We start from the raw sequence: 15954 nt of genomic DNA, 5'->3' as shown, positions 1-15954 counted from the left end.
CTGACTTTTAAACGAGATCATTAACAGTAAAACGAAGAAAACAGAAAGAAAAATCGATATTTTACCAACAAATAAAAATTAAATAAATAGAACCCAAACATAAGAAATCAAACAAAAAGATGAAAAATTCGGAGAAACTTGAATTTTGCTATATTTTCTCTATTTGGTAATGTATTTTTAATTCTACATCAATGAAATCAGTTTTTTATTTATTTTTGTAACTGTTGTTTTACACATTTCTCTCTCTTGTTATATAATCCATAAATACACATTTTACTTATTTTTTAAATAAAGTCAACTTCTATTGATCGTATGATATCTTAAAAGTCACGTTTCTTTCTTTGTCGTCTTCATTTATTTTTAGATATTTTAATCATTCGCTTTTCTTTCCAAATTTCTTCCGCACACACGCATATATATTTATATGAACGTATACGTGAAAACTCACAAACACACACATACTATATATATATATATATATATATATATATATATATATATATATATATATATATATATATATATATATATATATATATATATATATATATATATATATATATATATATATATATATATACATATATATATATATATATATATATATATATATATATATATATATACATACATACATATATATATATATATATATATGTGTGTGTGTGTGTATGTATATATATATATATATATTTATATGTACATATATATGTATGTGTGCATATATCTACGTATATATATATATATATATATGTGTGTGTGTGTGTGTGTGTGTGTGTGTGTGTGTGTATATATATATATATATATATACGCATGTATATATACATATATAACATATGTATATGTATATATATGTATATACATATATTCCAATTTATTTTCAAAACATATTTCTATATTTATAATTTTTATTAGTAAATATAGTGTTTGGACGTCATCATTTACTTCTATGTTACTTTGTTGAAATGTATTTAGTTCCTGCAATAAGTTGAAATTTGTGTGTAATTAAATGTTAAACATTGGCAGCAGCTACGAAGTCAATAAATGAGATGATTGGCTGCATAAATATATATTTTCATTGGAAGTAATTATGGGGTAAAACAAACATGTATGGAAGACCTGAATTCGGTTAAACGTAACAGGTAGCGTCAATACTACATTTATGCTATTCGCGTGTATCTGTTATCTAAGTACAAGTTTAAGTTACGCTTGCACACATAGGCTAATAAAGATATACGGTTTATAGTACACACTCACAATAATAGAAAATAAAATGCCATTATCATTAGCCGTATATTTTTCTAGAGAATTGTATTACACTTTAACTATGACGTTCACAAACGTTGGTTACACGTTTTGTGTATGTAGTGCGTTAATTGAAGCTTATATTTGTGTAACTCATTGTGTGCAATTAGGAAAAGTTTAAACATTGAAATTGGTAGAAAAATTGATTAAACTTTTATCTGCATAATGTTGGAATTATTGGAATGCACCCGAGGCGGAGCCCCTACTTGTGGGTACTTAGTTGAAAACACCAAACTTTTAAGTCTTGTAATGTTATCTCATGTGAATTACCGAATGTATACTGTTCGTCTAACGGTGCTGTTAACGGAGGTTGACTGTCAAAGAATTATGTTCATATGTGTGTGTGTGTGTGTGTGTGTATACATATATATTTATATATATATATATATATATATATATATATATATATATATATATATATATATATATATATATATATACATATATTTATATATGCATATACTGCAGACATGCGCGCTTACATATAATTGTTGAGGATTCGCGTGTCTGTTAATTGGTCAGCAATGCAGGGAGCTGGCAGAAACGTTAGAACGATCGGCGAAATGCTTAGCGGTATTTCGTCTGTCCTTACGTTCTAAGTTCAAATTCCACCGAGGCTGACTTTGCATTTCATCCTTTCGGGTTCGATAAATTAAGTACCTGTTGCGCTCTGGTGTTGATCTAATCTACTAGCTCCCTCCCCCAAAACCTCTGGCCTTGTGCTTAGAATGCAAAAGGATTTCACAAGGCTGTTCCATTTATCGGATCAAATGGACCACTCGTGATCGTAACACATACAGTAGGGCCTACACACACACACACACACACACACACACACACACACACACATGATATAATTGTACGCACAATTATATAGTAAACCATCGACAATCGCGGGTGTTACGCTCTAATGCCTCCCGCGATAGGAAAAATCCGCGAAGTAGAAACACTACTGTACTCTATATATATTTCATCATGTTTATAATTGTATATGTTTATTTTATTATAAATGCATCTGTAATTGGTATATATCTGTGACATTATAAATGCAAAACACCACTCACTCACCTCTCGTGTTTCGATTTCCATACAGTATGTGTGATTATTTGGTTACTCATCTACTGTAGAGGGCGTATCTGCTTTTAATATATATTAATTAATGTATTATACAGTACAGTACTGTACTCTATTTTAATTAATCAATCTATTAATTTTAGGCATAAACATGCTTATTTTACCACAGAAATAATTAAAATCTAAAAAAATACAGATACTTCACAGCCGCAGGAACCCGCGATATACTGAGGAATCTGTGATATAAATTTATATCTGTTAAGCAGAAATATTCTGAGCTGTAGTGAGTGCACGATAGGTGAAGCTCGATATGGCTAGGGCTTACTGTAATTAGACAAATCTAATAGTTATTTACACCAGGTCTGAAATTTTCCCATGACACCTGATGAAGGCTGGAAGGTATATCAGCCAAAACGTTGTGTTAACAAGATAAAAACAAATATCCGTCAAATATAAATAATGTAAATAATCAACTGATAAATTGGAAATAAGGAGAAAGATACAATATATTAAAGTGACCGAAAACTTTTGCTCGGTATTGTAACTGCTGTAGATCTTATAGGAAGTTTAGCAGCAGCAGCAGCAATAACAGTCACATCTGCAGTAGCAGCATTATTATTAGTGTATATACATCTGAATGTATTTAGTAGAGAAACATAAAGAAACCAGTAGAAAATACGCTTTTGGCAAAACTATCACGCGCTTTGTCTGCGCTGCTCACTTATTCCAAATCTCTGTGAATTCTTCAGCCATTATACCACGACATGGTATAAATAGCATACGCCTGAACAGGCTAAGTAGCGAAAGGTCCTCTTGTGACCACTAGACGAATTCCATAAACTATAAAATTTAGAAATATTACAAAAGGGAAATGCTGGTGCTTATATGTATATTCCATTGACATCTATTATTTCGCAAAGTAGCTATTTACTAATTGTTCAAAGTACTATAAAATACAGGTCATAACTAATAAATGAGATTGTACTTATGCAGCCAAAAAAAAATTAAAAAATAAAAATTAGAAAATCACAACGTTTCGAATAGCTGTGAGGATAAAAGTCAAAATGAAAGCGCAATCGAACGTATATCGTTAGCAATTCATACACATACTACAATGATGTGTATGTGTGTATGTAATATATTCCTCAAAGCATTCAATTATCTGGCAGACTGCTGCAAAATAACATCACGAATGTATATGGACATGTGCGAGTATGTGCGTGGGTGTGTGTAATGTGTGTGTGTGATATGTGAGCGTGCATATACAGATATGCACGTCTATACACAATTAAAAAAGAATTTATATATATATATATATATATGTGTGTGTGTGTGTGTGTGTATGTGTGAGTGTGTATGTGTGTGTGTGTGTGTGTGCGTGTCTGTGTCTGCGTGTAAGTGGCTAGCCACATGCATCCGGGTTCAGCTCCACTGCGTGGCACCTTCGACAGGTGTCGTCCACTATAGCCTAGGGCCATCCAAAGCGTTTTCAGTGGATTTGATAGGCAGAGACCGAAAGAAGCTTGTCGTATATATATTTGTGTATATATATATACCCTCGTATACAATTATATATGTGAGTATGTGTGTGTATGCGTGTGTCTATGCATATATATATATATATATATATATATATATATATATATATATATATATATATATATATAGATAGATAGACAGATAGATAGATAGATAGATAGATAGATAGATAGATAGATAGATAGATAGATAGATAGATAGATAGATAGATAGATGCATACGAACATACATACATGCACACTCTAGTATTTGCGTACATATGTGTGTGGATGTGTCTTTATGTATGTACGTATGTACGATTATATGCATGTAGGTAGGTGAAATGTGAAACGTAATCCCTGTTGTTCTTGATGATGTAAAGCAGTTACCACGGGTAGTAAAATATAATCGAAAGCTTGCATTATGAAAAATCTTTGAATTCACCCAAGAAAAGAGACTGCAGAAATATTCGAAAACATCACACTCGAGAACGAGTGAACAACTAATATTAGGTATTTATTTGTGCATGTATTGGTATAACTGCAACCATAAAATAAATACACGTTCTACATTAAATTTCGGTGTCTATTTAACGAAAATGCGTCCTAAAAAAATTCATTTATTTCAAAACGTGTAAATAGAAAATGACATTAAAAAGAAGAATATTAGATTCTTAGGGAAAGAAAACATTCTTAGTTCTTTTCCTTGCTTATGAAATACTCACACTCTCATATCGACTCTCGATTCATTACGACGACGATGTGTTTATTTGATCGAAACAACGAAACAGCCAACTCACAAAAATAACGTGCAAGTGAATGAGTATTCCGCAGACACTCGTACCTTCATGTACTTCTCAGTGACATTCAGAGTGATACACAAAGTGAAACGGTTGTCCTTTCAAATAAATTGCTTCTTATTGTTGTCATCTGTGTGGACTGGAACAACGTGGAATAAATGGTCTTCTTCAGCGATAAAACGCGACTATCGTGTTGTGTTGACGCCCCCAGACGATGAAGTAGGCTATCTCAATACGTAGATATAGAGGGAGAAGTCTAGATGTCGAGTGTAGTTGAGTAGAGGTCATCCGAACGTGCGATATAACAATGGGAATCGATAGATGTACGTAACAATCGTGAGCAAACAACACTAACACTCGTGAGCTTACAACACTAACAACAGAGCCACGGTCCTTTGTAATTATATTTCAAAGAAATACGGTGCTAGTGTCAAATTCTGTCAAAAAATGCAAAGACAGTGTATATTAATATCTAACATGGTCTAGTGAATTGTTTTAACATTTATTCAAGATATATTTCGCTGCATTATTACCAACTACTTAACAGTAATTGAAAATTAATGCGGAATGATGTGCGTAATAAAAACACCACTTCCAGAATTCAGACAATCTCTTCAGGAATGATAAAATTATAGCACGTTAAAACGGTTCCATATATCTCGTTTTCTATTGTAATATGTATATATTGACTTGTGGTGTGCATAGAAACTGAATTTGAAGATGATGATACACACACATAGACTCACCAATAATATATATTATTAATATTTAGCATAATTCTCGATTATTATAAAGCGAAACGACTTACTTCACACAAAGAGAGCTGTGAAGTTTGGGGTTAAGTTAACATAATCCACGCAAACTTGAAGAGTTGCGTGTGCTCAGCCACAAAGAATGACATCTCGTACCTGTGAAGATGGTTAAGGACTTGTACGCATCCCTTCAAGCTAAGGGACACCACATGAAATATTATTAACGTACAGTAACTTCTTGAAATGAACATTACGTAATAAATTTTCATTATAAACATTTTTCTCTTCTAAAAAACTGTATCTTGATTGGTTTATGTGAAATGGCGGAAAACATTTGCACGGTCGTCTCGCATCTACCCCTCTTATTGAGAACTCCTACTACAATATATAATGATTATGTATGGAAATTACTCCCACAGGACCCATGTTTCGCCCGTAAAATACGAAATGCGAAACATCCAGTTATAAGATGGCAATTAGTAGAAATTTACAATAGATTAAAGAGCCGCAAATCTTTGGCACGGTACTGTATTACCACTGCTAATGATTAAGTATTAAGATGGCGAGCCGACACAATCTTAAGCATGCCGAGCAAAATACTTCGCGGGATTTCAACAGACCTTTTTCAGAGTTCAACTTCTGCCGAGGTTGACTTAGCCTTTCATCCTCACGTGGTCGATGAAATCAGTACCAGTTGTACATTGGTTTCGATGTAATCGACTTAGCCCCTCCCCTAAAGTTGCTGACCTCGAACCAACATTTTTAATCCTTTTATTATTATTATTATTATTATTATTATTATTATTATTATTATTATTATTGTTGTTGTTGTTATTATTATTATTATTATTATTATTATTATTATTATTATTATTATTGTTATTATTATTATCATTATTACTATTATTATTATTATTATTATTATTATTATTATTATTATTATTATTATTATTATTATTATTATTTTATGTTTGACTTTTGTTTTGCATTTGTACAAGTTGGATCCAAGTCTCACCCAGAGACCTCAAGAGACAACAAGTTAGAAGTTCATGTAGGTGTTATGCCTAGGGTACCATATATTTGGATTTGTACAGTTTTGTTCAAGTGAATGTTTAAGAAACCATAAGAAAGTTATGTGTTTGCTTTAAAATTTGAGATCACATAGACAGTATTTTACGTAGGATATGGGCAGTTAACATGAGCACTATCCTTTGAACTTCAGCCATTTTGGGGTATCTGGTATCTGAGCTAGGTAGTAATCATCCCGTTTCGCGGTCATTCTCAGGGCACCTATGACAATAGGTATTGTTTTTTTTCTTCAGATTCCACATTTTGCTAATTTCTATTTCAAAATCTTTATATTATTATTATTATTATTCAGTAGTCTTATTTTTATAATGTGCTTTCACTTCACTACCGAGCGCAGCTCTATGCGCCTTGGGTATGTGCTGTGGTTTGCTGTGGTGCTCTTATGTTTACTGTATTGAAAGTGTTTTGCGTAGAATGTGTGCAGTACCCAGGAGTGCAATTTTCTGTATGTTATATATATTTGTAAGTCCTGGTGTTTTTGTTATGTATTTGTCTGAATATTTTTTTTATTATACCTAAGGCACCTACTATGATAGGAATTGTTTCTGTTTTTAGATTCCACATTCGAGTTATCTCTATTTCCAGGTCTTTGTATTTTGAAAGTTTTTCCATTTCTTTTAGAGAAACGTTGTCATCTGCTGGTATTGAAACATCAATTAGAAGGCATTTTTTTCCTTCATGATCTTTGACAACTATATCTGGTCTATTTGCCTTAATTTCTCTATCTGTGTGTATTGGCATATCCCAGAGTATGGTTGCTTTCTCGTTTTCTGTGACCTTTTCTGGCGTGTGTTTATACCATCTTTTTTCTGTTGCTATTATTATTATTATTATTATTATTATTATTATTATTATTATTATTATTATTATTATTATTATTATTATTATTATTATCATTATTATTATTATTACTAGTAGTAGTAGAATCGTAGTAGTAGTATCCGATTCACAAAGCACTTGATGAAAATATGTAATTGAAGGCACTGGTTTTTCAATGTCGTTCGGATATACGAGAAATACATTTTCTTTTTCTTAGAGAGAAATATTAAAACCGTTTAGTTCATGCGAATTCTATTTTATCGTCTTTCATATTCAATGACATAATAAAATTTGGCAACAATACCACACTCTCTTGAAATATGAATATATATTTTACGATAAGTCGTGAGAATCTCTTTAAAATACTATTTTTCTTTAATGGAAGAACTACACTGTCAATTTATATTAGCATAGTTCGATAAAAATTACATAACTAGGAGACAATTTCGAATTTTCCGATTTCGATTTATTCATTCTAACACTCTATTGTATTTGGCTACTTTCCTGTAGCTGAGTTTGTTTGTTCTTCTCATCGTGCATCCAGTCATATACCAATAGAAAGAATCTATGGAAAAAAATATTTCGTTCGGTGCGATATTTCGTCTTTTTCAGCACCAGAAATTTGATAGCTGTGGATCAACAGTAATAGATGAAGACAACTACAAAATTATATACTGGTTGTTCTAGAAAAACTGTATGAAAATATCGACAGCAAAATTTACCACACCATCTAAAGCTATTTGTGCCGCTTGTCCGCTTTTGAACGTCCCTGTCACCATTGGAGTGTTTCCTGAAGCAATAGCCATAATCAGGTCTGAATATGATTAACTTACCAGAGATACTAACCGCAAATCATCTCAAGAGTTATATAAATTATCTTTCTCTCTCATTTGCCTTCATCTTGTTCTCCTTACCCTTTCGTGGTATACACACATTATGAAGACGATACATGCGTTTATACTGTTCCACACTTTGATGTTGTATCTTTTAGTTCATTGATGTGTGATCAATCATAACAGACGCGGTCCTTGTTTCTCAGGGCTCTGGAATGGGACATTTGTCACTGCATGTATCGATTTCCAGTTCAGTAACAATATCTGAAATTAAATAAAGAAAATATTTGATCTATAACATACTTTTATTTCATCATTAAGATAATTGAATTTATAACATAAATTTCGATATCGGTGATATAAATACCCCGTGATAATTGTTTTAAATCAACGTAATATGTAGTGACTTCGAAAAACGGGAGAGGAAAACTTCCTCTCAACATTTGAAATTGCAATAACTGGCCGGTTATTCTAAGGAATTCTCGGTCCGGTGTTCGGGGTGATTGCAGCCCTTATCAGAGTGTATTTTATCTGCTTTGTAACAACATTGGAGCAGTTTAGTTCCTGTTTCTAGCAATGTAGGTGTTATTCACACCATTACTTAAGTTTAGTCGGCGACTATAATTTTCCTGTACGGTATAACGTTTCAAAAAAGCTGTTATTATTAGTTATATATATATATATATATATATATATATATATATATATATATATATATATATATATCCCACTTACTCATCATGGAATTATACCTAATACTGATTTTCTCTTGTTTTATTTTAATTTCGGTGGTATTATTCATTAGTCTGTTGTGCTCAGAATTTATACCGGTCAAGAGGTCACATTTAACATCTAACTTATCAGAAAAATAGTTTCTTTAATGCACATATTATGGACCCTGTGCAAACGTATATGCTACACTGTGGAATAAAAGATATAAACCCCATTTGTAACGCTTCGTGTTTTGAGATATCGCATTGTTTAATGCTCACAAATGTTCTTTGGAAATTATTCACAACTGAACTAGCTTCCATTAATCTATCGTGGAAAGAGTTGCTTATATGTTAGTGACAGATTTAAAAATTGCATAGTAGTCAGAAATGATTATCTTATCTACATTACTGCAATCAATTTGTTATAACATTATTTACCTGCTATATTTACAGAAATTATTCAGCCTCCTTCACAAAATATAGATTGCTGTAATATATAATCTGCAGTTATCGAATACTCTGTATTTTAGGCATTATTTAATTTAAATTCGTAATGTTATTTTGTTTACCACATAATGACAATGTAAAAGTCCAATACCTATTTATATCGCAAAATGTCGTCTTGAAAGTAAAAAATAATTTTTTGTTCTGTGTTCCACACCATAATTTAAAACGTAAACATTTGGAGAAATTCCCATTTGTAAACTGAACAAAAGTAATGGGCATAAAGGAAAGAGCAGAGACTGTTATATATTTAATGATCTGGAACAATACTCAAAGTAACTCAAGTTTTGACTTGTAATATAAAACTCATAAATAAAAGTGGAAATTACAGAAATATGAATCGATAAAAATAATAACAAAAAAGGTTTTGTTTTTACTTCGGAAATGGTGAATAAACACCATCTGCTTTAAAAAGTTGAGAATCTTCCAGATGCTTCTTTAGTAGTTACTGCTAATATTTTAAGAACTACTAATCTTTTAGTACAGCGTATTATTTTTTCCCATTTTTTATCTAAAAATAGTATCACATCAAATAGATAAAAAATATGTCTGAAGTCAATAATGTTTGCAATTATGCCCTTTCCTTAAGGGTAGTACATTGGTTATTTGTTGAATTCTTTTCTTTCTTATTTTTTCAACTAATAACTGCTATATTAATAGAGGACAAACATTGCACACGTGACAGATTGAGAAAAATACAAGATTGTTGTTTCAACACCTAGTTATTTTCAATTGTATATTTTACGATTATTTAAGTAAAACGCAATTTCATTTCTAATTCCTATGATAGATAAACTGTGATATGTAAACAAAAATTGTCTGGTATGATTTACAGAAGAATGAATAAGGATATTGCTAATCGAATTTTGCTTTCAAAAACCCTGAATAGGCTTCAATCAATAGAAACTATACCTGAAATATAAATGCGTCTCAACAATTGATCTAACACGGCTTTATCTCATAATATATTCTGCAGCCAGAATTGATATATTTATATTATTAAATGTTTTTGATACGTGCAAGGGAGGTTTAGTGAAAGAATTGTAATATCGTGGAGCTCCGTCGGTTACAACGACGAGGGTTCCAGTTCATCAGATCAACGGAACAGCCTGCTCGTGAACTTAACGTGCAAGTGACTGAGCGCTCCACTGACACGTGCACAGTTAACATTGTTCTCTGGGAGACTCAGCGTGATACAGAGTGTGACAAGACTGGCCCTTTGAAATACAGGTACAACAGTAACAGGAAGAAACACTGAGAGAAAGTCGTGGTGAAAGAGTACAGCAGGGTTCAAATCCAACCCTTGTCGGAGCCTCGTGGAGCTCTAGGTATTTTCACTCAGTATATTCTCACAACGCCCGGTCTGGGAATCGAAACCACGATCCAACAACCACGAGTCTGCTACCTCCACTACTGGGTCATTGCGCCTTCACTACTGTAAGATACATATATATCATATATCTTTTAGATGTTTCATCTATTAGACACCGACCATGATACGACACTGACTCCAGGATTATTTAAACGAATGAATAGATTTCAGTACTTAATCTATCCATTTTTTGCCGAACCGCTAAGATACATGCAAGATAGGGGGACGTAAACAAACCAACATTTGTTATGAAGTGGTGCTGGGAGGCACACACTGGCAGAAATACACACTCACACATACACACACACGCGAACACATGCAGACACACGCACACACGTGCACACCCGTACATACGCACACATCTCTCTCTCTATATATTGATATACATAAGTTTATATTGGGGTAGACAACTTGTAGTATGCTGTTTAAAAGAGAATACATTTAATAGACTTCGCGAAGTCGTATTTCCGAAATTGAATTCATGAGTTACACAGCTGTTCACGGCTACTTTGTCATAGATATTTTTTCTTTATTCTTCTTTACTGAATAAATAATTAGTAGTGGTCATTTGAATACAGCTTCTAAACGTAGTCATTTCTGATCAACATTTACTTAGCTTTATGTTTCTTTCTTTGCACATGCGTATGGTATCTATCGATATTGTTTATAATCTAATTTCTTTCTGAATATTCTGTGAAAATCAGAAATTCCATAAATGAATATTAAATATGTGCGGGGCCAGATAGCACTTTTCCTCCCGCTTGAAGTTTCTGTAGTTTAAAGTTCGTTGTGGATTCTGGAAACACGTTACTTGCGCTATGGTAGGAAGACTATTATTATTTTTAGTTTACCCAGAAAGAGTTTCGCCAGGTGGTCAGGGCAGCGGACTCGTGGTTGTAGGATCACGGTTTCGTTTCCCAGGCAGTGCTTTGTGAGTGTTTATTGAGTGAAAACACCTAAAGCTCCACGAGGCTCCGGCAGCGGTTGGTGGGGAACCCTGCTGTATTCTTTCACCGCAAATTTCTCTCATTCTTTCTTCCTATTTCTGTTGTAACTGTGTTTCAGGGGCCATCCTTGTCACACTCTGTGTCATACTGAATCGTCCGGCGAACTACGTTAACGGTACACGTGACTGTGGAGTGCTCAGCCAATTGCTCGTTAATTTCACGAGTAGGCTGTTTCGTTGATCAGATGAAGTGGAACCCTCGTCGTCGTAACCGACGGAGTGCTACGATCTAGAAACTGAACAGAGGCTGTCATATTTTTACAACCGTCATATATAATCAGCATTGTTCTGGGATTTTTATTTAATAAACATCGAATTTAAGGCTACATATTTTTTTAAGGTTGCAGGTTATTACCATGATGTATGGGATGTTTGGATTCTTTCCTGTCAAGACCCAGCGTATGTTTTATATAATTCATCCAAAATGCCCTTTTAGCATTTGGAGAACTAGAATAAAAAATCAACTTCTCTCATGGACATTAATCCCAATCTCTTGAAAGAGAAAGCTGGCAAGTCGGTAATATAGCACAAGTTACGCAAAAGGAGGAGTGACGGTGAAGACCCGAACACGTTGACAGATCTCCCCGAGGAAAACAAGTATATCAACGTAAGGTAGTACTTCATTGTCTCACGATTTCTCTGCAAATATTCGAAGCAGTGAAGTTGACGTAATTAAAAAGATAAAATGATCTAATGGGAAATATCCTTTTGTAATCTAGGCACAAGACCCGAAAATTTGATACGGAACCTGTCATTTAGATCGACTCCAATACACAAGTGGTACTGAATTTATCGACCCCGAAAGGGAAAGTCGATCTCGGCTGAATTTGAACTGAGAACATAAAGACAGATGAAATACCGATAAGAGTTTCGCCAGGTGTGTCAACGTTTCTGCCAACACTTCGCCTGTATAATGGGAGATATCCTTTCTACTCTAGGCACAAGGCCCGAAATTTTGGGGGAAAGGGCTAGTTGATTATACAACTGGTACTTAATTTATCGACCTCCAGAGGATGAAAGCTAAATTCGACCTCGGCGGAATTTGAACTTAGAACGTAAAGTCAGACAAAATACCGCTAAGCATTTCTCCCAGTGTGTCAACGTTTCTGCCAGCTCGTCGACTTTATAAAGGGAAATATCTGCTACATATATACACATCAAGTAGCTGCACGAACAATTTCATAAAAACATAAAGCTTTCAGCACGGACCTATACGGGCCGAAACTTATCAAATTTATCGTAGTTATTAAAGTGAAAACGGTTTTTTTGTTTACACTATAAAAAATATAATACACATACTCAATAAGGAAATAATTTTAACCTGATTGGTTACTACAGCATACTTGTAATTAAAAGTTTTAGATTAAATCTTTCTAAAATATTCCTTTTTGTTTTTTATATTAAAAAAAATCATTCGACAAGAGGTGTTCCAACCTACGCCTTTAGTGACAATAAAGTCCCAATAATTATTTTCATTTTACAGTGTTAGGAATTCGTGCTAATAATTTTGTCGCCGAAATATTTTTTATTGCACAAAATTATTATGATACTTAATGCAATGACGGCATTAAGAAATGCTAATTTTATTTGTATTCATGTTAGAATTGATAACTAGTTTATAACCTTGATATTCGTGAGCAACTTTAGTTGTTAGCGTTCCAATGAATGCATTTGCTATATATAGACGAGTGATTTTCCACTAATAGCAATAACAATATTAAGAATATCTGATTACTTCGAATATCGGGAATCAGACAGTTTTTGGAGAAATGCCTGCATTTAAGAAATTAAGCAACAGCTTCCAGTCATCACATACACGCACACACAGGTGCACACACACACACACGCATGTGTTTATTATGTGTGTGTGTGTGTGTGTGTGTGTGTGTGTGTGTGTGTGTGTGTGTGTTTGTGTATATATCATAACAATCTTATTGACAATGACTTCGAAGCTTCGACCAGAGAAGCCAAGCCCGGGCGGCGATGCATTTAAATGAATCTTGGCTTTATATAGTCCCTGTTGAGTTAAAAACTTGCTCTCCAGAACAACCCACACTAAAACTAATTACCAATTCACTCAATCACACCTCCTGGAGGATGTTTTTAACTCAGTAATTCTCTGTCAAAAATATTCTTATTTAAGCATAATGAATTTGTATTATACAAAAATATAGAGTAACCCATAAGATTAATATAAAATTCTCTCATTATAAAACAATATAAAAGCAATCAGTAACACACACACATAAGCATATATGAGTATATATGTATTTTTTTATGTATTTGTATATGTTTGACTGTGTGTGTGATGTCTCCAACGTTGTTATATTATTTTTCATACTTTGAAAAACATAACAAGAATTTCCCTTCCAATATGAATCACTGCTTATTCGATTCCAAAGCATGGAGCATCGCTAGTATTCGTTATTTTGTGTAGAATACCTCTTTAGAATATTATAGGAAATGCGATAATACCCCTGAGAGCTCTGCTCCATTTCAGCATTATTAATTATAAGGCGAACAATATGTGTATTTTTAAAAATCATACACTTTTCAATTCGGCTATTTAACTAATTTCATTTCTTTGCTCTTCAGTTCACCTCTGTTTAATGTTGTACACTTTTGGTTATGTTCTGCTGATTTGTTGTACGCTATGACCGTGTTCTGCATACATAGTGATACCAGGTGCGAAAATAGAATACTAAAGTTCCGTATTATTTTCCAATTGATATTTTCCTTCAATTAGTTGATATTCGTTAGATACACATATGTAGAACTGGCTTCCTAAGGTTTTGGGTTTCCATTTGTACATATTACTAAAACTTCTCTCAGACAAACATGCAAAATGCAATGTAATATTTGAGTTTGAACTGAGGACGACGTTGTTCATTTTGGCCACTGATATATTTTATTAATTCTTCATAATAATCTCATTTCAAATATATGTTCCCTCAACAGCCTATTGTAGCTTTAGAGGCAATAAAAATATAAGAGAGCGTCGACACAACAGTATTCTAATAATTATCGTCATTTTGATCCGCTTAGGTCTTCTTAACTTTCAATTATTCGGACTATAAAACAAGTAACTGCTGAATATTTGGGTCCATGAAATCGACTACCACACTCCACCCAAAATTCCAGGCATGCCCCTTTAGTAGAAAAAGTAGAAAGGATTATCATAATTTTCGTCATTTTCTTTAATACCGAACATACATACCATAATAATATACTTAAGTCGGATGTAGTTAATTTTGGAGAGAAACAGTTTTCTCAATTACAATAATTTTTCAGTGTTTTTTTCCTAAATGAATGACGGCAACTAACTGAATGTTGAAGATGCATGCGAATATTTTAATATACTTCACCATTTTGTGCTGTGTGCACTATTTATTGCACAAACCAATTTTGCATGTGTCGTCCACATTTGTTTTACACTTCTATAATCAATTTATACTGCTGCCTTGCTGAAGAATTTTCGTCATACGAATCGACTCCAATACTTATCATTGTTAAATTTAATACATATTCCGTCACTTTCTTCTGACGATCCGCTGAGTTATGGATACATAAACACACCAACATTGGTTGTAAAGCAGTAGCCATAATAGACACGCGCGCATGCGCGCACACATATACGCATGTAGATATATACGACCGACTTCTTTAATATTCTGTCTACTAAATTCACTCACAAATGTTTTGTCGTTCCGAGGTTATAATAGAAGACACCTGTCGTATGAGACACTGAGTGGGCTAAACCCAGAACCAAGTGTTTTGGCAACCAATTTCTTAACACCAATTCATAACTGTGCCATTTGTGAATTTTCTCAATTTTACATTCCATGATGTTATCAAATGCGACTGCATCAGACCAGCCTCTGCTTTGTGTCCATTTCTCTAGCTTCAAATTTAAACTTAACTACCACTGCAATGCACTCGTTTACCGTTGCACCCGTCTTAATTATAATTCTATAGTGTTTTTCACAAAATTTCGGAATTGACATGTGTCAAGACTTTCTTCTAGCTACACATTCTGCAGGATTATAAATCTCACTTTTCTATCAAATTCGTTCTATTCATACTTTCCTGGCTGGTTACAATTAGCGATTCAGTATTTCTTGTCAAATCCTTTTCATTTAGTCAAAACTAACTATCTTCGTTTCCAAATTT

The sequence above is a fragment of the Octopus bimaculoides genome, chromosome 5, assembly GCF_046866305.1.
Source record: "Octopus bimaculoides isolate indiv1 chromosome 5, ASM4686630v1, whole genome shotgun sequence".
Classification (NCBI taxonomy): domain Eukaryota; kingdom Metazoa; phylum Mollusca; class Cephalopoda; order Octopoda; family Octopodidae; genus Octopus; species Octopus bimaculoides.
The sequence above is the reverse complement of the archived record's forward strand: the minus strand, read 5'-3'. Positions refer to the sequence as shown.